General features: G+C 37.6%; 1 protein-coding gene across 6 annotated transcripts in view; it reads left to right on the top strand.

Annotated features, from left to right (window-relative positions):
* Window positions 1-4,415: 4,415 nt before the first annotated feature.
* The window catches only part of PALS1 (protein associated with LIN7 1, MAGUK p55 family member), a 102,642-nt gene continuing 80,687 nt past the window's right edge, over window positions 4,416-26,370 (top strand). For 2 of the 6 annotated variants that reach the window (XM_027111547.1, XM_027111551.1), the window contains exon 1: window positions 4,421-4,526. The gene's annotated coding sequence lies outside the window, so the exon portion shown is untranslated. Of the gene's footprint in view, window positions 4,527-4,946; window positions 5,069-26,370 lie in introns of those variants that run through there. The other 4 variants (XM_027111548.1, XM_027111552.1, XM_027111549.1 and 1 more) reach the window with 3 other exon arrangements.

Genomic DNA, 26,370 nt, shown 5'->3' on the forward strand with positions numbered 1-26,370 from the left:
ATATATATATATATATATATATATATATATATATATATATATATACAATGGAATATTACTCAGCCATAAAAATGAATGAAATTTGGTCATTTTTAGAGACATGGATGGATCTAGAGACTGTCCTAAAGAGTGAAGTCAGTCAGAAAGAGAAAAACAAATATCGTATATTAATGCATATATGTGGAACCTAGATAAATGGTACAGATGAACCAGTTTGCAAGGCAGAAATAGAGACAGAGATATAGAGAACAAACGTATGGACACCAAGGGGGGAATGTGACGGGGATACTGGTGGTTGTGGGATGAATTGGGAGATTGGAATTGACATATATACACTAATATGTATAAAATAGGTAACTAATAAGAACTTGTTGTATAAAAAATAAATTAAATTAAGAAAAAATTTAACAAAACTAAGCCAAATGATTAAATATATCATTATAATAAATGATTTTGGTGACTGAATGAAAAAAAAAAAGAATAAGGACAAGTAGTTAATGCATACAGTGTCGGGCACTGTTCTAAGCACTTTACGTATACATTTCATTTAGTCCCTATAACCACTGGAGGTAGCTAATTTTATTATTCTCAATTTATAGATGAGGAAATTGAGTCTTAGAGAAATTAAGTAACTTTCTTCTGATTAAACAGCTAGTAAATGTTAGGGCTGTTTGTTCAAACCCAGGCAGACAGAGAAGTAAAATATTCCATGTGAGAGCCCTGGGACACCCCAACTTTTAGCATTCAGGGGGATATAAAAAAGAACCAGCGAAGGAGACTGAACAGGAGGATGCAGTGGGTAGGACAAGAAGCTAGAGTGGTACTTCGGGAGCCCAGAGGATAAAATGGAGAAAATGCTCAACAGTGTCAAACGCTGCTGGCAGGTCAAGGAAGATGAGGACTGAGCATTGCCCTTTGCATTTAGGAAAGTTGCTCTTGAGAAAGGCTGTTTTGACTCAGTGGTGGAGTTAAATCTCAATCAGAGTGAGTGCAAGAGAGGCTAGAAGAGGCATTAGAGTTCAGCTCTTTGGAGTTCAGCACAGGTACCACTCCAGACTCAGTCTCAGACAGGTATTCACATATGGATATGAATCAAAGTGACAGGTGAGATTAACACACTAACAAAATAGAGATTTGATTGGAGCTTGGTGAGGAAAAAGATGTGGGTCACTTTATAGCCCTTTTTCAAGGAGAACAAATTTGATTTCCTTTCTCTTGGCATTCAGTCTTGGACTTCCCTTCATTAGAAAAATTTCCAAGCTCCAAATTTGCCTACTACCTCTCTCCAAGATAAAAATTTTCCTGGGTCATGTTTTATTTATATATACATCTTCAGCATAGCAAAGGACCAGCTAAGAATGGTACAAATAAAAGTGTGATAAATGACTAATATCCTATATATTGAATATCCTACCCTGAAGTTATTGTAGACTACTTGCTGTTCCCATATGAGCCCATGTTTGTCTCTGTGGACTGTACTCAGTCATTCAAATTGATTAAAAATTTTATATCTATCTTTCTAAAGCCATGTGTAAGATCTCGGTTTTCCTGTTACTGTGGGTATTTTCATTGTAGTTTACTCTCTGTCCCTCTCTCTACCCCCCTGTCATTAGAAGTTAGTAAAGTTTCTCTTAGTATAAGACTACCTTTCTCTAAGTCCACAGAGCACCTTATTTTCATTTACCATATTTTCCCTTGTATCTTACCTATATGAACTTGCCTTACTTTTCCCTTTCCTCACCTTTTTATAGTCCAGGACAGGAGCTCTCACATGTTTTGATTCCCTATAGCCCAGTTCTAAGCACATAGGAAGTACTCAGTATACATTTTTTAAATTAATGAGTGAATATTTAGTAAAGTCAATTGAGTTGAATGCTACTGACCTATACTGAATGATACTGATGCTAACTGCAGACAGTGGGACCTCCCATTCCACATGGCAACAACTGCATAGTGTTCTTAGCTTAGGGACATAATATTTTTAGGTAGGTTTATGAAAGGTTAAGAAGTACTATAAAATATCAAAATAATAATAACTAAACCCAATTAAATTAGAAAAGTTCATGGTTTGTTGGTTTGCTTTCTGGTTTTTTTTTTGCATTGATAAAAATTTTAGATATTTGTTTAATAATTAATGTACCTACTAATTTGTTGTTTCATAACTTCTCATATCTGAATCAGTGAGTATTCTTCTTTTAATTTACATTATTTCTGATCATCTGGTTCATACAATTATAAGGTGATTAGGCTATTAATTCAGTTACGAAAACTCAGATTTCACTAGTACACAGAGGTGATAAGACCAAAGGGATATAATAGCCTTAGTTAAGAATTTCACGTATAACCGTTAATGAATCTTGAAAACTGAGATTTCAGACCTGCTGAAAATATCTGAAATGCAATATTAATATATTTCCCCCAAGCCTTTAATGAAATAAACAGCACAACATTTTATTACATCAACATGTAATAGAAGCTGTTGTCAGATGATAGACTGAACAGATGCCAAGATGAGGAAGGAGGAAGGGTATTTACTATGGTTACTCTGCACCATTCACTTGATTTTACAGTTTGACTTTCATTATTCATGACTATATTTATTCATGTAAACTAATTTATATTTAGTTATAAATTTGCCAGGGTGATTCAGTGGGTAAAGTGCCTTCTGACAGGAGGGTTTAAACCACAGATTGCCCATTTCATTCTATTTTGGGATGAATATTATATTTTCTTAACTCCCTATGCTATCCATGTTAGATTACACAAGCAGAGACTTCCAGAATCTTAAAACTAGAAAAAAGAAAAAGTAGTTAACTTGTTAATTTACACATGAGAAAATTTAGGCCCAGGAAACTTGTCACGCACCCATATCACAGAACTAGTTAATTTCAAAGCTGAAACTCAAATCCAATCACCTTGCCTCCAGTTTCTATACCTTCCAGCTATCCTTCATTTTTTGCACACGAGACCAGTAATTTGAGTGATTTGGGGATTCCGGGAATGGCTCTATTTACCAGAGAATAAACTTTTTATTTGCCATAGGTTCTACCCTTTTTTAAGATGAAAATACCTTTAGAAAGTAAAGATAATAATTAACATTTGTATAGCATTTCACAAAGGAATTTCCACATATTTTGAGGTCAGTAGCTGCTATCTCAGAGAGTTGTCAGCATTTTATTAGGATGGGGCTCTGTGACAGAGGAGTCCAAGCAGCTGGGGAAGCAAGGCTAGGTAGCTGGAGGGTTCATTTGGGTGGGGTCTTTTGCAAAACTGCTTGAGGCCAGGCAATTGGAAGGGATGGGTAGAGAGACTACTTTATAAGGAGGCCGTTTCTTTGAACAGCTAGATCAGTGGTTCTCAAATGGAAGTGTTTATCCCCCAGAAGATCTTTGGCAACGTTTAGAGGCATTTTTGAGGGTCACAAATGGGGGTAGTGGTGCTGCTGGTATCTAGTGGGTAAGAGAGCAGGGGTGCTGCTACACATCCTAAATTGCACAGGACAGTCCCCAAAGAAAGAATTATTTGGTCCAAATGCCAATAGCGCTGAGGTTGAGAAACCCCGAGCTAAAGGGGAAAAAAATTCATTGAGGAACCAAAGGAAATTTCTTGAATTATTACTTATTTTATGCATTTAAAGAACTTAGAAAATGAACTAGGTCTCTCTTCACACACACGCAAACCTTTTTTTTTTTTCCTTTTTGGATATGGCTGTTTCTAGGGAATCCTGAAGACTGTTTATCTGGATTTCCTTGCGTTGGATGTGGGTTGAGCCAGGGACTTGAGTTTTGTGAAACAGCTGTGGCCCTTGGCACCTTCCTGTCTGGTTTTCAGAACTCGGTCCTACGTACTAGCTTTGTGGCGTCTTCCGTGGTAGCAGAGAACTCTTTTGTGGGACACTACACACATCCAGGTGTTCAGGTATGTCGTGGTTCTTTTTTACACAAATGTTATATTGTGTGATGTGTTTCACAGGACACGAGGAGTCGCCTCAAGAGGAATCAGATTTTCTTCAGGAGCTGACAGACATTCAGGGAGAGAAGAAAGGTCTGCAAGAGCGTTAACCCGCCCATTGCGTCTTAAGGAAACCTCACGTCCTCCCACAACCTGGCCCGCAGACTCAAGCCGAAAGCTGTCCCCCAGCGACTGAGCGCGAAGAACTTCGCTTTTTCCACTTGAGGCGCACGAGTGCGTGTGCGATCCGGCCCCCGGAGCTGCGGAGCGGACCAATGAGCGGGCCCTTTCTCCGCGCCGGCTCGGGATTGGGCGAACCGCGCCAGGCTCTCTGCCTAACAGCGCCGGGAGCGCGTGCGCGGTCTCGAGGTGGAGTCGCTGGGGGCGGCGGGGGTGGCTGCGGCGACGGCGGCGACTGGCGGTGGGGCGGGGGCGGGGACTAAGGATTGTGAGGTGGGGAATCGCGAGTTTCTGGATTCTTTATCCGGTGTTTTAAGTGCCGCGGGGGAACTGTCGTTTCTGCAGTGTTTGGGAGAGGCCAGGGCGGGAGAAGCGGCGGCCGCCGTGGCGCGGAGGTAAGAGGCGGACCGGCAGCGGCTCGGTGCGGAGGTCTTAATCAACAGGTCCCAGCGAGCGGCCGGGGGAGGGGCAGCCGGGCTCACCCCCTCCCCCACGCGCCGGGCCCGGGCGGGACCCCGGGCTGCTGCAGGCAGCCGGCGCCGGGCCGGCAGCGGAGGGCGTGAGCCCAACCTTTGTCCCTCGGAGGAACGCTGTCTGGCGGTGCCCGCTCCCTCTGGCTTGGTGAACGACTCACCTCGGCGGGGGCTCCTGCCCGGCCGGCCCGAGGTGCAGGGAGGCGCCTTCTCTCTGCGCCCGCGCTCCCGAGTTCGCGACTCTCCTGACTCCCTCCAGGCAGGGTCCGGGAGATCGGCGAGGCGAAGAACACTTTTCTTTAGAGGACGGAATGTAGTTGGCGTTTCTCTGCCCGACTCAGCTGCTGGTATTCGGCTGCTCGCTGCATTCTTTAAACAAATAAACAACTTGCTTCCTCGTAACCATTTTCAAGAAGAACCTAATCTTCTTCATGGTTTCTGATAATTTACTCTAAGTTTGCAAGGTGAGCTTTGAAGCCTGTAAATTGTTTTAAGCTGATTTTAATGAGAGGCTTTAAACAATCTTTGGTGCAAATTATGTAACTTCCTAGTGATAATAACTCACCTCTGTTTAGTTGATTGACATACGGTAAGGTGTTCGAATTTAGGTTTCGGTCGAAAGGTTTTTCTTGGCATTTGGCGCTGAAATTAAAATCTGATAGCCAGAAGGTTTCTAGTAGTACATAGTGTGTGTTTTGTCTCCATACTCGTTTAGGATTGTGAGAATTTAGATTTGGAAAGCCTGTAGCACAAGAATTTTGAAAGTTTGATTTTAATGACAAGGTGAAAGGAGTTAATATTTCTGTTTTTTTTAAAGTGTATATGTTAATGATAGTATTCTAATTATGCCTTTGGATTATACCGGAAATTAATAACGTAATAAATTCTGCAATAGGAACAAATGGCATGTTGGTTATTGGTGTCTTTGAAGTATTAGTACTGGGATAATGAAATTGTTAAATAAGCTCTTTGGATTATGAACTACTGATTTTTTACTAGATTCCTGTGGACTTGGCATATTACAATTTTTTTTTTTTTTTTTAATTGCTGCGTTGGGTCTTCGTTGCCGAGAGCAGGCTTTCTCTAGTTGCAGCGAGCGGGGGCTACTCTTCGTTGCGGTGTGCGGGCTTCTCATTGCGGTGGCTTCTCATGTTGAGGAGCACGGGCTCTAGGCGTGCAGGCTTCAGTGGTTGTGGCTTGCGGGCTCAGTGGTTGTGGCTTGCGGGCTCAGTAGTTGTGGCACGCGGGCTCTAGAGCGCAGGCTCAGTAGTTGTGGCGCACGGGCTTACTTAGTTTCTCTGCTCATGTGGGATCTTCCCAGACCAGGGCTGGAACCCATGTCCCCTGCATTGGCAGGCGGATTCTTAACCGCTGTGCCACTAGGAAGTCCCTATAAGTTTTAAAAGGCTGTTTATACTATTGTAGCAGGTGAAAGCTATTAAATTATAATGTAGGAACTCTAGGTGAAACAGGCAAAAAATACGGAAAGCAATTTGTCATTTTATCTTTGTTAAAACAAAATCAAGTAAGTCTTACCATGTACTTCAATGACTTTTGGCCAGACTGATCTGAACTTGACAAGGTGGACTCATTAATATTAACTTGTTTAGAATGTTAAAATGTGAAAGGATATGAGGGTTACCCAAGTCAGTAGGGTGAGTTTAGGAGTTTGTATGGTCTTTCTAAATTATTATTATATGATTAAAAAGCTCATCACAGACATGCCAAGAAAGTTGGTCCATTTTTTTGTATCAGTGTTCTTGTTGAGTTGGAAATAATCTTAGTCTTTGTATAGTCTAACCTCTTCATTTTCCAGGAAAAGGAAGGTGAGGTTTATAGACAGACTAGTTAGTGGCAGAGTTGGAACTAAGTGCTAATATGCTTGCCTTCAGATTCCAAGTACAGTGTTCTTTTGACTATATACTGTTGTTAAATAAACAAACCAATAAGTTACCCTTCTTTGATTTTTTTTTTCCATCTTGCATTTTCTTTCCTTTTCTTTTTTAAATAACCACTAACCACAATTAATTCATTCCCTGACTGAAGGGTTGTTTTTAGTTTTTCAATATTTCAAACAATGTTTAATGAACATCCCTGTGCATATCCCCTTGAGCACATTTGTGAAGTTTTCCCTAGAATGAATTGCTGGACCATAGGTTGATGTGCATTTTCAACTTTACTAGCTGCAGCCAAATTATCCTCTAAAGTTGTAACAATTTACATACCTGCCAACAGTATATGAGTCATCCTTGTCCAAACTTGGAATTGTCAGATTGGCATTGTCAGATTTTTAAATTTGTGCCAATCTGATGGGTGACAAATGATATAATTATTTTCCTTCTTTCACAGAGGTTTTAACTTTATTTTTAATTTACGTGAAGTGAAATTAACTCTTTTTGTTGTACAGTTGTCTTGACAAATGCATAGAGCTGTGCAACTACCAAAGTCAAGATACACAACAGTTCCAGCACCTGCAATTTCCTTGAGCTGCTCTTTTGTAGTCAGCTCTTCCCCCACCCTTAACCCCTGGCGTCTGATGTTGTCTTTCCCTGTAGTTTGTCTTTTCTAGAATATCAGGTAATGGAATCATACAGTGTTTAGCCTTTTGAGTCTGGCTTCTTTCATTTAGCGTAATACATCTGAGTGGCCGTCCATGTTGTTGAGTGTATCAGCAGTTCCTTCTGTTGTATTGCTGAATGTAGTATTCCATTGTACGGATGTATCACAATTTATTTATCCATCCACCAGTTGAAAGACATTTGAGTTTTTTGTTTGTTTGTTTGGACTATGAATAAAGCTGCTATAAATCTTTGCCAACAGGTTTTTACGTGAACATAAGCCTTCATTTCTCTTGGATAAGCACCTTCAAGTGAAATTTCTGGGAAGTGTATGTTTATTTAAAAAAAAAAACTGTGGTGGGCCGAATAATGGCCCACAAAGATGTTCTAATCCCTAGAACCTGTGAATAAATTAGGTTACATGGCAAAGGTGAATGAAAGTTGCAGATGGAATTAATCAACTGACTTTAAAATAGGGAGTTTATCCTGGGATTATCCAGATGCTGTGCTGGTGTATCCTGACGGTCCTTGAAGGGGAAAGAGAAGATAGAGTCAGAAAGATGTAACAATGAAAGCAGGGACAGAAATGCAGCGTTCTTAGTTTTGAGGTTGGAGAATTTGGGGCACAAGCTAAGGAATGTGGTGGTCTCTAAAAGCAGGAAAAGGCCAGGAAATGGATTAACCTTTAGAACTCCCAGAAAAGACTGTAGCTCTGCCAGCAACTTGATTTTAGCCCAGAGAGACCTGTGTCAGATATTTAACCTACAGAACCTGAGAATAATAAATTTACGTTGTTTTAAGCCACTAAATGTGTGGTAATTTGTTAAAGCAGCATAGGAAACTATACACTGTAAAACTGGTTTTCCAAAGAGGCTGAATTGTAGTCCCACTGGCAATGTATGAGTGTTCCAGTTACTTTACATCCTCATCAACACTTGGTATGATCAACCTTTTTAATTTTAGTCACTCTAATAGGTATATAGCAGTATTTCATTGGGGTTTTTATTTGCATTTTTCTCATGAATAATGATGATGATCATCTCTTCTTTGCTTATTTGCTATCTGTATATCTTCTTTGGTGAAGTGTCCAAATTCCAAATCTTTTCCCATTTTTAAATTAAATTTTCTTCTTTTTATTTTTGGCTGCGTTGGGTCTTCGTTGTTGTGCGCAGGCTTTCCCTAGTTGCGGCGAGCAGGGGCTACTCTTGGTTGTGGTGTGTGGGCTTCTCATTGCGGTGGCTTCTCTTGTTGAGGAGCACGGGTTCTAGGCATGCGGACTCAGTATTTGTGGCTCTTGGACTCTAGAGCGTAGGCTCAGTAGTTGTGGCCCACAGGCTTTGTTGCTCCGTGGCATGTGGGATCTTCCTGGACCAGGCCTCAAACCCATGTCCCCTGCATTGGCAGGCGGATTCTTAACCACTGTGCCACCAGGGAAGTCCTGAGTTAATTTTTGTATAAAGAAAGGTTTAGGTTGAGTTTCGTTTATTCAGTTGTTCCATGACCATTTGTTGAAAAGACTATTCTTCTCCATTGAATTGCCTTTGTCTCTTGGTCAAAAACCATTTGACTACATTTGTGTGGGTCTATTTCTAGACTCCTGTGTTCCATTGATCTATTTTTTTGCCAATATCATAGTGTCTTGATTAATACAGCTTTAAAATTAAGGCCTGAAATCAGGTAATGTGAGTTCTCCAACTTGTTTTTCCTTCAAAACTGTTTTAGCTCTTTTAGTTCTTTTACTTAAATTTTAGAATCAGCTTGTTGATATATCAAAAAAAATTCTGCTAGGATTTTGATTGAGACTGTATTAAATCTATAGATTAACTTGATAATTGACATCTTAACAAGGCAGTTTTCCAATCTATGAACATGGTATTTCTCTCCATTTGTTTAAGTCTTTGATTTCTTTCATGAATGTTTTATAGTTTTCAACATGTAGATCCTGCAAATATTAGATGTATACCTAAGCATTTCAGTTTTTTAGTCCTATTGTAAATGATCATTTTTAAAAACTTGGGTTTCCAATTGATCATTGCTAGTATAATTGATTTTTGTATGTTGACTTTGTATCCTGCGTTTTTACTAAACTCATTTATAACTTTTAGGAGCTTTTTCCTGTATATTTCTTGGCATTTGTCTAAGGATATAGTCATGTCATCTATGAATAGAGTAATGTTTCTGGAGATAGTCGTGTCATCTATGAATAGAGAAATGTTTCTTTCTAATATGTATGTCTTTTCTTTTTCTTGACTTTGCAGTCTAGGAGTTCCAGTGAGATATTGATTAGGAGTGTTGAAAGGGAACATCCTTGCCTTGTTCACAATCTTAAAGCATTCAGTCTTTCACCTTTAAAATATAATGTTAGATATAGGTCATTTTGTAGATTCTCTAAATCAGGTTAAGGAAGTTTTCTTCTGTTCTGAGGTTGCTGAGGGTTTGGGTTTTTTTTTTTTTAATTATGAATGGATGTTGAATTTTGTCAGATGCTTTTCTGCATCTATTGAGGTGACCATTTGAATTTTTTTTCTTTAATCTGTTAATATGGTGAATTACACTGATTAATTTTTAAATGTTGATGCAGCCTTGCATGTTTCTGGGAATAACTCCAGCGTTGTTACAAACTAAATCATTTTGGATTATTTTTCTTTGACATTAACATTTTTCTTAAAAATAAACAAGGAAACTGAACATAAGATTTTGTGAACCAAAGTGTTTATAAAGTCAGATAAATCAAGGTATTCATTAACAGTTGTGTAAATTTTACATGTTGGTAGGACTTAAGTTTTCTTGATCTGTCTATACTGGAGTTTATACACTGTACCACTGGAGGACTCTTCTTTAAAATTACTAAATGGAGAAAGGAAATATTATTTGTGACACTGTAATCAAGCATTCCTCATGCTGGCTTAATTTAGGCAAGTTGTTTAAATGTATTTGGATAGTAAGTATATTTTGAATGAAGATAAAATGATTTAATTAGGAGATTTTTTTTACTTGGAATGAAAACAACCACAGGAAAAAAACAGGCTCCTTCCTCAACACCGGAAGATCAATAATAGACCCTTGAGTGATCACATAAATGTTTGGCTTGGTCCAAGTATAATGAATTAAGTGAACGTATTAAAAAGTGTGAAGTGAAATATAAAATAAAGTGCTTATAAGAAAAAGCCAGGCTCTGTTTTGCTGTACTGAAGATACTCTTTCATGAAAAATGTGGGTACATAGTAAAAAGTTACATGCTTATTAAATATTCTTTAGTATGTTGAATTGTGAAATTTTTCCTCCATCAGTTCAGACTACAGAAGACAGTTTAATTATTAAGAATAAGGTTTCATGGGGAGTTCCCTGGTGGTCCAGCGGTTAGGACTCTGTGCTTCCACTGCCGGGGGCACAGGTTCGATCCCTGATCGGGGAACTGAAATCCCGCATGCTGTGCAGCGCGGCTAAAAAAAAAAAAAAAGAAGAAGGTTTCAGTAACTTCATAGTCAAGCTGTTTAATTTTATCATTTTTATAAATTTGGGCTTATCATATGATTTAATCACTATAAAAATTCAAGCAATTTCTCCCACATAATTTTAAAGTTCCTTCTTAAGTTATTAGTTGTCTCAAAGACCCTAAACATCGAAGTCTTGAGGCCTCTGAGGTTCTTGGCAGTATTGATCCTTTAAGGCAGGGGTTGACAGATTTCTTTAAAGGGCAAGATAGTGAATATTTTAAGCTTTGCAGATCATATAATTTCTGTTGCAGGTCCTCAACTCTGCTGTTACAGTGCAAAGATGGCCAAACGAATGTGACTGTGTTCCAGTAAAACTTTGTTTATTAAAATCAGGGTATGCCTTGATTTGGCCTGTGGGCTTAGTTTGCCTACTTTGGTTTTGGGCAAAAAGTTAGCAGGAGAAATGAAAATCATTATAGTAATGTAGCAGAAAGACCCTTAGGGTCAGCTGAGTTGGGAGGTTATTCCATGCTCTAATTCCCAGCCAAGCCCTCACTTTCCTTATCTTTAACATGTGGCCACCTCGGAAGATGATTTAAAAGGTTAAAAATAGGGTATGGAAGGCACTGAGCAAAATATTCTGACACATAGTAGATACTCAATAAATATTTGCTCCCACCACCCCACCATTTTATATTATTTTACAGTGTGTAGTATATCTAATTAGTTATTCCAAATATTAGAAATTATAGTTGTGTTTATAGCTAAATTGTCTTTTGAATTATGCTTTTTGGCCATATAAGTTATAACTGTTTGGTTTCACAATAGTATCAGAAACTTCACATGAAAAAAATTGAGAATTTGTGTTGAAATATAATTTCATGTTTTGAAGATTTTACATTGTCACAAAAAATGTTTGATAATGTCACTTAAAATGCATTACTTTGATTTGACCTAAGAAGTAGGTTTTCTGTATTTTGTGTGCTTCAGAAGTGCCTTTAAGACTGCATTCATTTAAGTTAATTGACTGCCTCCTGTGAGTGAACTGAACTAGGTGCTCTGCTAGGATTTGGTTGTACTTAAAAAGTACCCATATTTAGGTACTCATTTTTGTGTAATGTTTGGGACATAAGGGAAGCGTCAGAAAGTTGTTTTTCTTTCTTTCTGAATTACTGTCAAGATAAAGCTGGATTCGAGATTTTTAACTCCCCTCCAAAAAAAAATTTTGTGCTCCTTCACAGATCAGAGGCAGAGATGCCACACAGGTGGATGTTGAAATAATTTTGCGCCAGTAGTTGGTGGCAGGACTAGGGTTGGATCTCACATACCAGATGCATAATCTTTCTAGTACTCTTTTCATTGCACCATTGCCTGGTTTGTTAGCTCTGTTATCACCTGCATCTGGACTCCCAGAAATCTAGTTTTCTTGTCCCACGTTCTCCATTTTCCCCCTAAAGCTTAAACAGAAGCTGTTGCAAAGTCTTATCAAATTTTACTAAGAAAACTTTATATTATTATTTAAATACAGTTACAGCTTAGAATATAATTGTATTATACTTAATATGAAAGAAAAGTTTGCTGTTTTTAAGCAGATTTTAAAAATTCTGCTTTACATTGGTTATATTATCTGTATGATATTTATGTATAAGGAGTTGGTTTTCCTTTGTTCTACAAGTAATCATCGTTCACTTTTGCGCACTTTTGTCTGCCTCAGATTTCCTGACTAGTTTATTCAGAAAATTATAGGTAAATACTGAATACTTACAATGTGAAGACTTTGGGCAGGATATAGAGAAGTATTAGATAAAGTCACTGCCCTCAGAGGTCTGGCTTTGAAATAAGTATGGACAGTCCCTTAGAGATTAGATTGGATTAAGAGAATTTAATAGTTGTTTGAAACGGGCAGAGTCAGAGAATTGCTCAAATAATATGCAAATAAATTGTAGGATTGTACTTATAATGTTACAGAATTATAAGTTTATTTAAAAAAATAATATATCACAGTTTATTTACTGTATTACTGTTGGTGAGTTGTTTCTAGCTTTTGGTTATTATGAGTAATGTTACCATGAATGTCCTTGCACGTTTAGTCTATCAAGGTTAATATGTACATGTGTTTCTCTAGGGCTGTGCTCTCTAGTATGGTAGCCATTAGCCACATGACTATTTATTTATTTGTCTTTGAATTTCATTTATTTTTTTATACAGCAGGTTCTTATTAGTTATCTATTTTCTACATATTAGTGTATATATGTCAATCCCAATCATGACTATTTAAATTTAAATTAACTAAAATTAAAAATTCAGCTCTTCAGTTACACTAGCCACATTTCAAGTGCTTCATAACCATATATGGCCAGTGGCTATGTTATTATTGCACCATGCAGATATAGAATATTTCCATTATTGCAGAAAGTTCTATTGACATCACTGTTCAAAGTATATAATTAGGAGTGAAATTGCTGGATGATAGCATAGGGGAATGGTCAACTTACTAGATAATGCCATACTCTTTTAGCGTAAACTATTGAGTTTCTTCAAATTGCCTCACATTGAAAACTCTACTTTATAAATACTGAACATGTAAACTTAACTGTCTGTTAATCTTTTGTGAGTCTTATGGTCGTTTGGCCCTGTCCCCCAAAACACACACACTGTTGTGCATATCAGGGAATTCATGGAAATTAGATCATGAACCCCAGAGTTAAACCTCTGATCCAAGTGATTTGTCTGAGAACTATACAAATAAGCTGCAGGTGTTTTTCAAAATAATGATTCACTTAAGAGTAATCAGTAGATACCTAAGAGTTTATGAAAGGAAATTTGATGGTTCTTTTAGGCATCTAAAGGGATAGTGTTCCTTTTATGTCTTATCCTTTTATACTTTACATCTTACCCTTTTATACTTAAATTTTATAGTGAGAGTAGTAGTGCATTTGGCTAAATTACAGTACTTTTTGCTTTCCCCTAACTCCTACCCAGAACTGTATCCCTTGCCCCATCTCTTAATGTGTCATGCAGTATGCTATATCCTTTGTATATAGTTGTTTTTTAAATAAATTTATTTTATTTATTTATTTTTGGCTGCATTGGGTCTTCATTGCTGCACGCAGGCTTTCTCTAGTTGCGGCGAGCAGGGGCTACTCTTCGTTGAGCTGTGTGGGCTTCTCATGGCAGTGGCTTCTCTTGTTGTGGAGCAAGGGCTCTAGGCGCGCGGGCTTCAGTAGTTGCAGTGCATGGTCTTAGTTGCTCCACGGCACGTGGGATCTTCCTGGACCAGGGCTCGAATCCGTGTCCCCTGCATTGGCAGGTGGATTCTTAACCACTGTACTACCCGGGAAGCCCTGTATATAGTTTTAAACATTAACAACTTTGTGACTGAACAGAGGCTCAGAGAGATTATTTTATCCAGAGTCCTATTGTAACTGATAGCAGGTATTTGAATTCAGTTTGACTCCAAAGCCCTTGGATTCTTCTACTTTGTATTTTAGCCTGCCTTAAGACTTACCTTGTTTAACACTGTCTTTTTGGTAAGATTAAGATCTTTTTTTTGGGAAAACCATCTTTAATTTAGTGTTTAAATTGTACTTGAATTAAAGTGAAGAACTTTGAACCTGTAAATTGTAAGCTCCTTAAGGGTAGGGGCTATGTCTTTTTATTTTAGTATCTCACTGCTTAATATGGCACAAGGTAGGTGCATGTTATCAGTTTGCACTTTTTAATCATTTACTTGTTAAACCTTAGCCTTACTTGTGAGTTTCATCCCAGAGACTGTTCTAATCTAGTTACCTCCTGTAACCTGAGAGAATTTGAGATTCAAAACAATTCCATTTATCCTCTTTTGGCTGTAAGTGTGTTTAATTATGGGTGGAGGGTTCTTGATTCACTTTATTTACAAAGATATAAATATGAACAGATGAATTTGCTCATGGCTTTGTCTTGCTTTTTTGTGGGCTCTTACTGATAGACATTATAGTTACAAACCTTGCGCCGATGAAGTACTCAGACTATGGAGTCAGACTTGTGCTGAAATGCCTTCTTGACCCTTCTTGACTTGTGTGTGACTCTGGGCAAGTTTACCTGTGAAAATCTGATTAGTTATCTGCAGAATAAGGAATGTTGTACTTGTAGGGGGGTTGTACTTGTGCCTGATTCAGAAGGCTTTAGGGGAGGAAAAACCTTTTTCCTCTTAGGTTCATTGTCTGGGGCCCTGTAAATTAAACTGACAAAAGACAGACTAACAGGAGAAATGGTTTATTACTTATGCATATGGAGACCTTCAAAGAAAAGAACTGAAGACCAAAGAAGCAGAGAGACTGAATGATAAATTGTGGAATCCAGACAAGACAAAGGAAAAGAGGCTTTTAGGGGCTGTAAATTCTGGGAAGGTAATTATGTGGGGGGAACTAACGGAATATAAAGGTTATTTTAGTAAGGTTTGTTATGCAGATTTAAGTTGGTGTCATCTGATTTGATAAGAGTCAACTCCCAGGGTTGAGGTCCTCTTTATGGTACCTTTACAAATGGAAATTCATGCTAGCTTTAAAAAGGGAAATTTATGCTGTGCTTTTTAAGCCTGATAGGGGAGGACGTTTTTTTTTCCTGTGTCTGTTTCTTAATTGCCTTTAGCTCACAATAATCCTTATGCCAGTGTCACATTTTGGGGTGGAATATTCTGATCCCCTTCAGAGTCTTTATTCTGAGGATTAATTGAGATGATGCATCAAGAATGATTAGCGAGAGGGCAGACAGCAGAAGCAAGAAGAGCTTCAATCCTGCAGCCTGTGGAACAAAAAACACATTCACAGAAAGATAGATAAGATGAAAAGCAGAGGGCTATGTACCAGATGAAGGAACAAGATAAAACCCCAGAAAACTAAATGAAGTGGAGATAGGCAACCTTCCAGAAAAAGAATTCAGAATAATGATAGTGAAGATGATCCAGGACCTCAGAAAAAGAATGGAGGCAAAGATCAAGAAGATGCAAGAAATGTTTAGCAAAGACCTAGGATAATTAAAGAACAAACACCTAGAATAATTAAAGAACAAACAGAGATGAACAATACAATAACTGAAGTGAAAGATACACTAGAAGGAATCAATAGCAGAATAAATGAGGCAGAAAAACGGATAAGTGACCTGGAAGACAGAATGGTGGAATTCACTGCTGCAGAACAGAATAAAGAAAAACGAATGAAAAGAAATGAAGACAGCCTAAGAGACCTCTGGGGCAACATTAAACGTAACAACATTCGCATTATAGAGGTCCCAGAAGGAGAAGAGAGAGAGAAAGGACCCAAGAAAATATTGGAAGAGATTATAGTCAAAAACTTCCCTAACATGGGAAAGGAAATAGCCACCCAAGTCCAGGAAGCACAGAGAGTCCAGGGAGGATAAACCCAAGGAGAAACATGCCGAGACACATAGTAATCAAATTGACAAAAATTAAAGACAAAGAAAAATTATTGACATCAACAAGGGCAAAATGAAAAATAACATACAAGGCAACTCCCATAAGGTTAACAGCTGATTTCTAACCAGAAACTACAAGCAAGAGGGAGTGGCACGATATATTTAAAGTGATGAAAGGGAAGAACCTACAACCAAGATTACTCTACCCGGCGAGGATCTCATTCAGATTCAACGGAGAAATCAAAAGTTTTACAGACAAGCAAAAGCTAAGAGAATTCAGCACCACCATACCAGCTCTACAACAAATGCTAAAGGAATTTCTCTAAGCAGGAAACACAAGAGAAGAAAAAGACCCACAAAAACAAACCCATAACAATTAAGAAAATGGTAATAGAAACATACATATTGATAATTAGTTTAAACATGAATGGATTAAATGCTCCAACCAAAAGACAGGCTTGTTGAATGGATACAAAAATAAGACCCATCTATATGCTGTCTACAAGAGACCCACTTCAGACCTACGGACACATACAGTCTGAAAGTGAGAGGATGGAAAATGATATTCCATGCAAATGGAAATCAAAAGAAAGCTGGAGTAGCAATACTCATATCAGTTAAAACAGACTTTAAAATAAAGAATGTTACAGGAGACAAGGAAGGACACTACATAATGATCAAGGGATCAATCCAAGAAGAAGATATAACAATTATAAATATATGTGCACCCAACATAGGAGCACCTCATTACATAAGGCAACTGCTAACAGCTATAAAAGAGGAAATCGACAGTAACACAGTAATAGTGGGGGAGTTTAACACCTCACTTACACCAATGGACAGATCATTGAAACAGAAAATTAATAAGGAAACACAAGCTTTAAATGACACAATAGACCAGATAGATTTCATTGATATTTATAGGACATTCCATCCCAAAACAGCAGATTACACTTTCTTCTCAAGTGCTTATGGAACATTTTCCAGGGTAGATCATATCTTGGGTCACAAATCAAGCCTTGGTAAATTTAAGAAAATTGAAATTGTATCAAGTATCTTTTCCGACCACAACACTATGAGACTAGATATCAATTACAGGAAAAAATCTGTAAAGAAAATACAAACACATGGAGGCTAAACAATACGTTACTAAATAAGAGAACACTGAAGAAATCAAGGAGGAAATAAAAAAATACTTAGAGACAAATCACAATGAAAACACAACAATCCAAAACCTATGGGATGCAGCAAAAGTAGTCCTAAGAGGGAAGTGTATAGCAATACAAGCCTACCTCAAGTTAACAAGAAAAATGACAAATAAACAATCTAACCTTACACCTAAAGGAACTAGGAAAAGAAGAACAAACAAAACCCAAAGTTAGTAGAAGGAAAGAAATCATAAAGATCAGAGCAGAAGTAAATGAAATAGAAACAAATAATAGCAAAGATCAGTAAAACTAAAAGCTGGTTCTTTGAGAAGATAAACAAAATTGATAAATATTTAGCCAGACTCATCAAGAAAAAGAGGGAGAGGACTCAAATCAATAAAATTAGAAATGAAAAAGGAGAAGTTACAGCACACACCACAGTAATACAAAGCATACTAGGAAACTACTACAAGCAACTCTATGCCAATAAAATGAACAATCTGGAAAAAATGGACAAATTCTTAGAAAGGCGTAAACTTCCAAGACTGAACCAGGAAGAAATAGAAAATATGAACAGACCAATCACAAGTAATGAAATTGAAACTATGATTAAAAACCTTCCCAACAAACAAAAGTCCAGGACCAGATGGCTTCACAGGTGAATTCTATCAAACATTTAGAGAAGAGCTAACACACATCCTTCTCAAAATGTTCCAAAAAATTGCAGAGGAAGGAACACTCCCAAACTCATTCTATGAGGCCACCATCACCCTGATACCAAAACCAGACAAAGATACTACAAAAAAAGAAAATTACAGACCAATATCACTGATGAATACAGATGCAAAAATCCTTAACAAAATACTAGCAGACAGAATCCAACAACATATTTAAAGGATTATACACCACGATCAAGTGGGATTTATCCCAGGGACACAAGGATTCTTCAGTATATGTAAATCAATCAATGATACACCATATTAACAAATTGAAGAAAAAAAACTATATGATCATCTCAATGGATGCAGAAAAAACTTTTGACAAAATTCAACACCCATTTATGATACAAACTCTCCAAAAAGTTGGCATAGAGGGATCCTACCTCAACAGAATAAAGGCCATATACGACAAACCCACAGCAAACATCTTTCTCAATGGTGAAAAACTGAAAGCATTTCCTTTTAGATCAGGAACAAGACAAGGATGTCTACTCTTGCCACTATTATTCAACATAGTTTTGGAAGTCCCAGCCATGGCAATCAGAGAAGAAAAAGAAATAAAAGGAATACAAATTGGAAAAGAAGAAGTAAAACTGTCACTGTTTGCAGATGAAATGATACTATACATAGAGAATCCTAAAGATGCTTCCAGAAAACTACTGGAGCTAATCAATGAATTTGGTAAAGTTGCAGGATACAAAATTAATGCGCAGAAATCTCTTGCATTCCTATACACTAATGATGAAAAATCTGAAAGAGAAATTAAGGAAACACTCCCATTTACCACTGCAACAGAAAGAATACAATACCTAAGAATAAACCTACCTAGGAAGAGAAAAGACCTGTATGTAGAAAACTATAAGACGACACTGATGAAAGAAATTAAAGATGATACAAACAGATGGAGAGAGAAACCATGTTCTTCGATTGGAAGAGTCAATTTTGTGAAAATGACTACACTACCCAGAGCAATCTACAGATTCAGTGCAATCCCTATCAAATTCCCAATGGCATGTTTTTACAGAACTAGAGCAAAAAATCTTAAAATTTGTATGGAGACACAAAAGACCCCGAATAGCCAAAGCAGTCTTGAGGGAAGAAAATGGAGCTGGAGGAATCAGGCTCCCGGACTTCAGACTATACTACAAAGCTACAGTAATCAAGACAGTATGGTACTGGCACAAAAACAGAAATATAGATCAATGGAACAGGATAGAAAGCCCAGAGACAAACCCACGCACCTATGGTCAACTAATCTATGACAAAGGAGGCAAGGATGTTCAGTGGAGAAAAGACAGTGTCTTCAATAAGTGGTGCTGGGAAAACTGGACAGCTATATGTAAAAGAATGAAATTAGAACACTCCCTAACACCATATACAAAAATAAACTCAAAATGGATTAGAAATGTTAATGTAAGACTGGACCCTATAAAACTCTTAGAGGAAAACATAGGAAGAACACTGTGACATAAATCACAGCAAGATCTTTTTTGATCTACTTCCTAAAGTGATGGAAATAAAAACAAAAATAAACAAATGGGACCTAATGAAACTTAAAAGCTTTTGCACAGCAAAGGAAACCATAAACAAAACAAAAAGACAGCCCTCAGAATAGGAGAAAATATTTGCAAACCAATCAACAGACAAAGGTTTAATCTCCAAACTATATAAACAGCTCATGCAGCTCAATATTAAAAAAACAACCCAATCCCAAAATGGGCAGAAGAGCTAGACATTTCTCCAAAGAAGACATACAGATGGCCAAGAAGCACATGAAAAGCTGCTCAACATCACTAATTATTAGAGAAATGCAAATCAAAACTACAATGAGGTATCAGCTCACACCGGTTAGAATGGGCATCATCAGAAAATCTACAAACAACAAATGCTGGAGAGGGTGTGGAGAAAAGGGAACCCTCTTGCACTGTTGGTGGGAATGTAAATTGATATAGCCACTATGGAGAACAGTATGGAGGTTCCTTAAAAACCTTAAAATAGAACTACCATATGACCCAGCAATCCCACTACTGGACATATACCCTGAGAAAACCATAATTCAAAAAGACACATGCACCCCAATGTTCATTGCAGCAGTATTTACAATAGCCAGGTCATGGAAGCAACCTAAATGCCCATCAACAGATGAATGGATAAAGAAGATGTGGTACATATATACAATGGAATATTACTCAGCCATAAAATTGAACAGAATTGGGTCGTTTGTAGAGACGTGGATGGATCTAGAGACTGTCATACAGAGTGAAGTAAGTCAGAAAGAGAAAAACAAATATCGTATATTAACACATATATATGGAACCTAGAAAAATGGTACAGATGAAGTGTTTTGCAGGGCAGAAATAGAGACAGAGATGTAGAGAAGAAACATATGGACACCAGGGGGGGAAAGTGGTGGTGGGGTGTGTGTGTGATGAATTGGGAGATTGGGATTGACATATATACACTAATATGTATAAGATGGGTAACTAATAAGAACCTGCTGTATAAAAAAATAAATAAAATAAAAATTAAGATAAAAAAGAATGATTAGCATACTACTTGGTGTATATTAAGCACTTCATAAATGCTTATCCATAGGTAAGAGATAGGAAGAATACAAAACTGGTTTATGATGTTTACATGGAATAGCAATGAGCTGCATTATGTTTTAATAAATATATTTTGAATAGATTGTATGATTATCAATAATTTGATTAAGCAGTTTTATAGGAATTGTGTGAATTGGTTGTCATAGACTGAGTCAGTGGTGAATAATTATAATTGTGTGTTGAGGTAGAGCTTTTTTCATCTCTGAAATAATAGTGAAAGTGAATGGGGGAAAACAATTTGTTGCTTTATTTATAAACAGCTTATGTATGTAGTGAGATCAAGTTCTACTCAGCTTTATCAGTTTCTCTTATTGACTCTCAAGCATTATTCTAGGGTAATTTTTACTAGGTCATTTTTACTACACATGTTTAAAATAGGCTTAAAAAGTAACAGTTTGTAGAGTTTGAGTTTCATTAGGGAGATTTAAAATTTTATGTTTAGAAAGCATTTGTTTAATTTTACTCATGTCTGTGTGCTTGCATTAGTGTTTTGTTTACTTTTTTTCCTTTTGTGTAATGGAAGCCTTTCATATTTGTCTTGGGTCTTATATTCTTTCCCATTTATACAAGTTTTCTTAGAATGCTCTTCCTCTATAGGTAATTCCTATAGCATTTTCTGCAGTTGTAGTATAGCACTTACCAAATACCATTGCAGTTCTATAGGGGTTTTGTTTGCTTGTATACTTCCCTGTTTTCCATACTAGAATTTAAGTTCCTTAAGGATAAAGACTCTGCCTTAGCAGTCTTTTTCTTGCCAACGACTATCCCATGTTTTTGTACCAAATGGGTACTTACATTGTTGCACGAATGTGTAGTTTAGTAACTCTTCATAACTATAGTATTTCTGTATAGTAATCTTTAAGATTGACCTTTTGTTCTTATTTCTTGTTGCATAATATCCCCTTTATGTTTTCCTGCCTTCTAAGACTGTCTGGTCAAAATCAGATCATTACTCATACCCAGACATCAGTCAGCAATTCTATAGTACTAAAAGTTCAGTGGATTCTAAACTTGGTGACAGTTTTATCCTCATCAGTCTTCTTCATTCTCAATTTTTTTTTTTTTTTTACGGTACGCAAGCCTCTCACTGTTGTGGCCTCTCCCGTTGCGGAGCACAGGCTCTGGATGCGCAGGCTCAGCGGCCATGGCTCACGGGCCCAGCCGCTCCGCGGCATGTGGGATCTTCCCGGACCGGGGCACGAACCCGCGTCCCCTGCATCGGCAGGTGGACTCTCAACCACTGCGCCACCAGGGAAGCCCGGTTCTAGAACTCTTGAAAGGGCTTTGTTGCTTTTGCTAATTTTTATGTACTTTAAGAAGGTAGTTGTAATTTTAAAAGTTTCTATGTTTTTTTCTTTCAAACAAGTATTATCTGTGTGTTTTCGCTCCCAAATTATGAAAGTAATACTTTTTTTGTCAATATTTTGTAAGATATCCAAATTGTACAGAAGACAGACCTGAGAGGTCTGTTATCCTTACTTTTCAGAGATAGTAAGTGAAAACAGTATTGCATATATTCTTCCAGATTTTTTGTTAGTAATTTTATAAACGTATTTTTCTGTGCATTTATAAAAATAGGATGATATATAAACACCATTTGGAAACCTGATTTATTCACTTGCCTTTGTTCCATGTTAGTTGATATAGGACTTCATGCTCTAGTAACCACATTAAAAAATTTTTGAAAGAAACAGGTGACATTCCTTTTCTTTTCTTTTTTTTTTTTTTTAGCTGCGCTGCATGGCTTGCAGGGTCTCAGTTTCCTGACCAGGGATTGAGCCCAGGCCATAGCAGTGAAAGCCTGAAATCCTAACCATTAGACCACCAGGGGACTCCCTTAATAGTATATTCTATTTAACACAATGTCTAAAAAAATTACCATCTCTACATGTATTAAATACAAAAAATACTGAGATGTTTTACATTTATTTTTCCCCCACACTGAGTCTTCAAAATATAGTGTGTATTTTATACTGATGGCACATCTCAATTAGAATGATAAACTTTCATTGGAAATACTTGATCTGTATTTAGAGTTTTTAAAATTTACAGTTGAAAAAGTAGAGTAACATATCCCAGTTTTTCCAAACATACTTTATAGGATAAATTTCTAGAAAAGGAATTGATAGTGAAGGTTTATTTAAAATTTTTGGTATATAGTTGCAAAATTGTCCTGTATAACATTGTACTGATATATGTAAGAGTCAACAGTACATAATGTCTGTTTTCCTATATTGTTTCCAACACTGGACATGATTGGTCGCTCACGCAGACACACAAAAACTGTATACCAAAGTGAATATTTTTACGTATTTATGTTACTTTTTTTTTCTTCCTACTTTAATTGGAAGAAAAGGGCCATTCTCACTATAAATATTTCCTTGGCAGAGCCAGAAGTCATGAGCAGCTGTGAGGAATTAAGGTAGGGGGCAGGGATGCAAAAGAATAACTCAAAGAGGATGTGATCTGCTCTAGTACCACGTAAATCATAGTCTTAACAAATTTACCTTGTGTACTCTTTCTGAGGAAGCTGTTGAAGGTCTCTCAAAAAGAAGGGAGTAGATAAAGAGGAAAGAGGTGAGGAGAATTTATCAGGGTAAGGATGAACAAATGAAGATGACTTAGGGAATAAATTCAGACTGGAGCGTGTTTTTGTCAGAGTCCATGCAGAAAACAGATGGCAAAATCAGCCTGAGTAATGGAAGACAGTTTAATCAATGGACCGTTCACAAAGGTGTGGGTTGGGTTAAGGGAGCTAACAAGGATGGTGAAGCACCCAGGGTTAGCAATAGCAGGCAGCCAGCTAAGCCTGGGCCTAAAAGGGCAAAGGTGGAAGTAATTATTGGCATTTACAAGAGCTACTGCTGTAAGAGAGGGGCCACTGGATGAGAACTGTGGCCTTAGAAGAACATACCGCCTACCAAACTACAGGAGGAAGTGAAGGGGATGAAGAACCCAAGCATTCTCTCCTCCTTTCCAGTGGGTATTTCCCCCCTGGCTGAACCCATGGGAAGCCAGAGGACAAGAGAACATGGGTAATACAGTCTGTAGAGGTCAGCCTTTTTGGATGTGGAGCTGATGGAGAATGATGGTGAGTGGATCTGGGCAGAAATAAAATAGCCGGTTTAGAACTGGAGAATGGAGGGCTCCGGAAAGGATGTCACTAAAAAAAAATAAAACAATAGGGTACCTGATTTGCTTGAGTATGTACATTAAAACGTAAATTGAGGGCTTCCCTGGTGGCGCAGTGGTTGAGAGTCCGCCTGCCGATGCAGGAGACACGGGTTCGTGCCCTGGTCCGGGAAGATCCCACATGCCGCGGAGCGACTAGGCCTGTGAGCCATGGCCGCTGAGCCTGCGCGTCTAGAGCCTGTGCTCCGTGGCGGGAGAGGCCACAACAGTGAGAGGCCCGCGTACCGCAAAAAAAAAAAAAAAAAAAAAAAAAAAAAAAAGTAAATTGAATCATCTACCAGATAGTATGGAGATATATTAGTGACTTAACTAAAAAGTGGAATATAACTTATGGGGAGAGGGAAATGTATAAATAAATGCTACAGCAGAGGCATAGATTAAGTACCCTGGAAGGGTAGGGTTGGTTGTGGATGGGAACAGGCAGAATTAAGGAAGATTTCATAAGACATTTAATGGAAGAGGAAAATTTTAACAGATAAAGAATTGAACAAAAAGGACTTTTCCCCCAGGTATGAGAAAGAATAAGTCAAAGTTGCAGAGGAAAGAAATTGCAGGGCTTGTACTGGAAATGGCAAGTACAGCTGACCCTTGAACAACTCGGGGCTTAGGGGCAACCCCTGTGCCCAGTCAAAAATCTGAGTATAATTTATAGCCTGCCCTCCGTATCTGTGGATTCAACCAACCTCAGATCGTGTTATACTGTAGCATTTACTACTGAAAAAAATCTGCATATAAATGGATCTGTGCAATTCAAAGCCGTGTTGTTCAAGGGTCACCTTTAGTTTGATATGGAAGACAGAGGAGGGAGAAATAAAGTGGGAAAAGTATTCTGGACTAAGTCAAGGGGAGCCATATTCCAGGCTAAGAAGTTTGAAATGTGCTCTACAGAGTAGTTGTTAAGTGCCAGAGTCAAACAGACTTCAGTTTGATGCTCAGCTATGCCATTGAGCTTTTGGCAATGGACAAGTTACTTATCTTTGCTAAATTACAAAATTGAGCAAGGAGATGGTTGTGAGGGTTAAATGAGATATTTCATACGAGGTGTTTAGCTCAGTGGATGAACGGTACCTAGTAAACCCTTGGTAAACAGTAGCTTAAGATAGGGGAAAGGCAACAGGAACTTTTGAAAAGGGATACTGTCATGATTGTACGTGTGCTTCAGGAAGGTTAATCTGGCAGTACTCCGTAAAATGTAAAATGATTGTCAGCTAGAGACACTGAGTTGGGGGTGACTATCAAGAAGTTCATAGAAAAACCCATGAAAGAAATAATGTGTATATGATTTAAGGTAGTAGTATGAGAAGAGAGAAGCTGAAGGAGGTATATGTGAGATATTATGGAAGGAGAATTGATGGGAGTTGGTATAATTAGTTATTAACATATTTAGGGGTATTAAGGTTATAATTTTCAGTACTTAAATTTGACCCCATGGGGATAGCTAATTTATCTAACAGGATCTGGTCTATTGTATTTTTATGGTATTCATTTTTCAAGCTATACATTAATATTTTATTATCAAAACAGTTGTCAAGACAGGACATTTGGCTCACTATGGCAGGACATACTGAAATTGGAACAATCCAGAGTAGAGAATAACATTTTTAAAATGTTACTGAGAAGTTGGGATATTGGTAACTTAGTTTCACTTTTCAAATAGGTTGGAAAATTCACTTGCATTTTCTACTGTTTCTCCACTTGACTACTTCTGCTGCTTGACTGAGTATTTAGAAACTGAGCAATAGATGTTATGCTGCCGCAATCTGGCACTATAGTAACTTTGTAGTCTCTTAACACATGTAACAGTGAAATTAATTACCAGATTAAACTTCATTTTATGAAGCACTCAGTTGAGGAGAAAAGATGAATTTTCTATAATCATATTGTCAAGGTAAAAGAATGATGTAATTATGTGATTTTTGAAAGGAAGCCTGTAGCCAGTATGGTATTGTCTTACAGAAATATAACTAACTTAGCACTATGGATCCACATAAAGTTTCACTCATCTGGATTTTAGTTCCTATTCTAGTACTTCTAGCTCTGACTTAACTTGCAGTGCTTGCATATCTTCTGGAAAGTGGGGATATCTGACCTGCTTACCTTTCAGGGCACCTGTGGAGATCAAATGAGATAATGTGCTTGGATTACTGTGGAAACTGAAAAGCTTTACAAGTGCAAGATGTGAATATGAAATCACTTACAAATGTTCATTTCTAGCCTTTGGTTCCCTGACTAGCAGTTAACAGCCTGACAGAATTCCCACTTTAAATGCAATACTTCTAAAATGGAATTTGTCGTCTTTCTAATCCTCCCCCTCCTCTTTCTCTCACTTCCAGGAAGAGAAACTTTATTCTCTGAATTTTCCTATTTTAAGGTCCCATAATTTCTGCCAGGTTCAATTGTCATGCTCAGTATTTTAGAATTGTATTTGGTTCCTGGTCTCCAAAGCCTGTCAAATCATCCTTTGTTATCAGCATTGTTTGAAATTATCCCTTTTCCTTTCTTCTCCTATTTCCTTTATCCTCCCATGCATAAGTATTAAAACATTGTCTCTATTGGCTTCTCTACTTACATTTCCCCTAGTCAACTCTGGTTACAGTGTAGAGAAGATTTAACTTTCTAAAAAACCTTTTTTTGATTCTTTTAAAACTCAGAAACCCATAGTCTCCCATTGCTTGCAGGAGAAAATTCAAACAA

The sequence above is a fragment of the Aethalodelphis obliquidens genome, unplaced genomic scaffold, assembly GCF_003676395.1.
Source record: "Aethalodelphis obliquidens isolate GAN/ISIS:26980383/991018 unplaced genomic scaffold, ASM367639v1 scaffold10, whole genome shotgun sequence".
In the NCBI taxonomy this organism is placed as follows: Eukaryota; Metazoa; Chordata; class Mammalia; order Artiodactyla; family Delphinidae; genus Aethalodelphis; species Aethalodelphis obliquidens.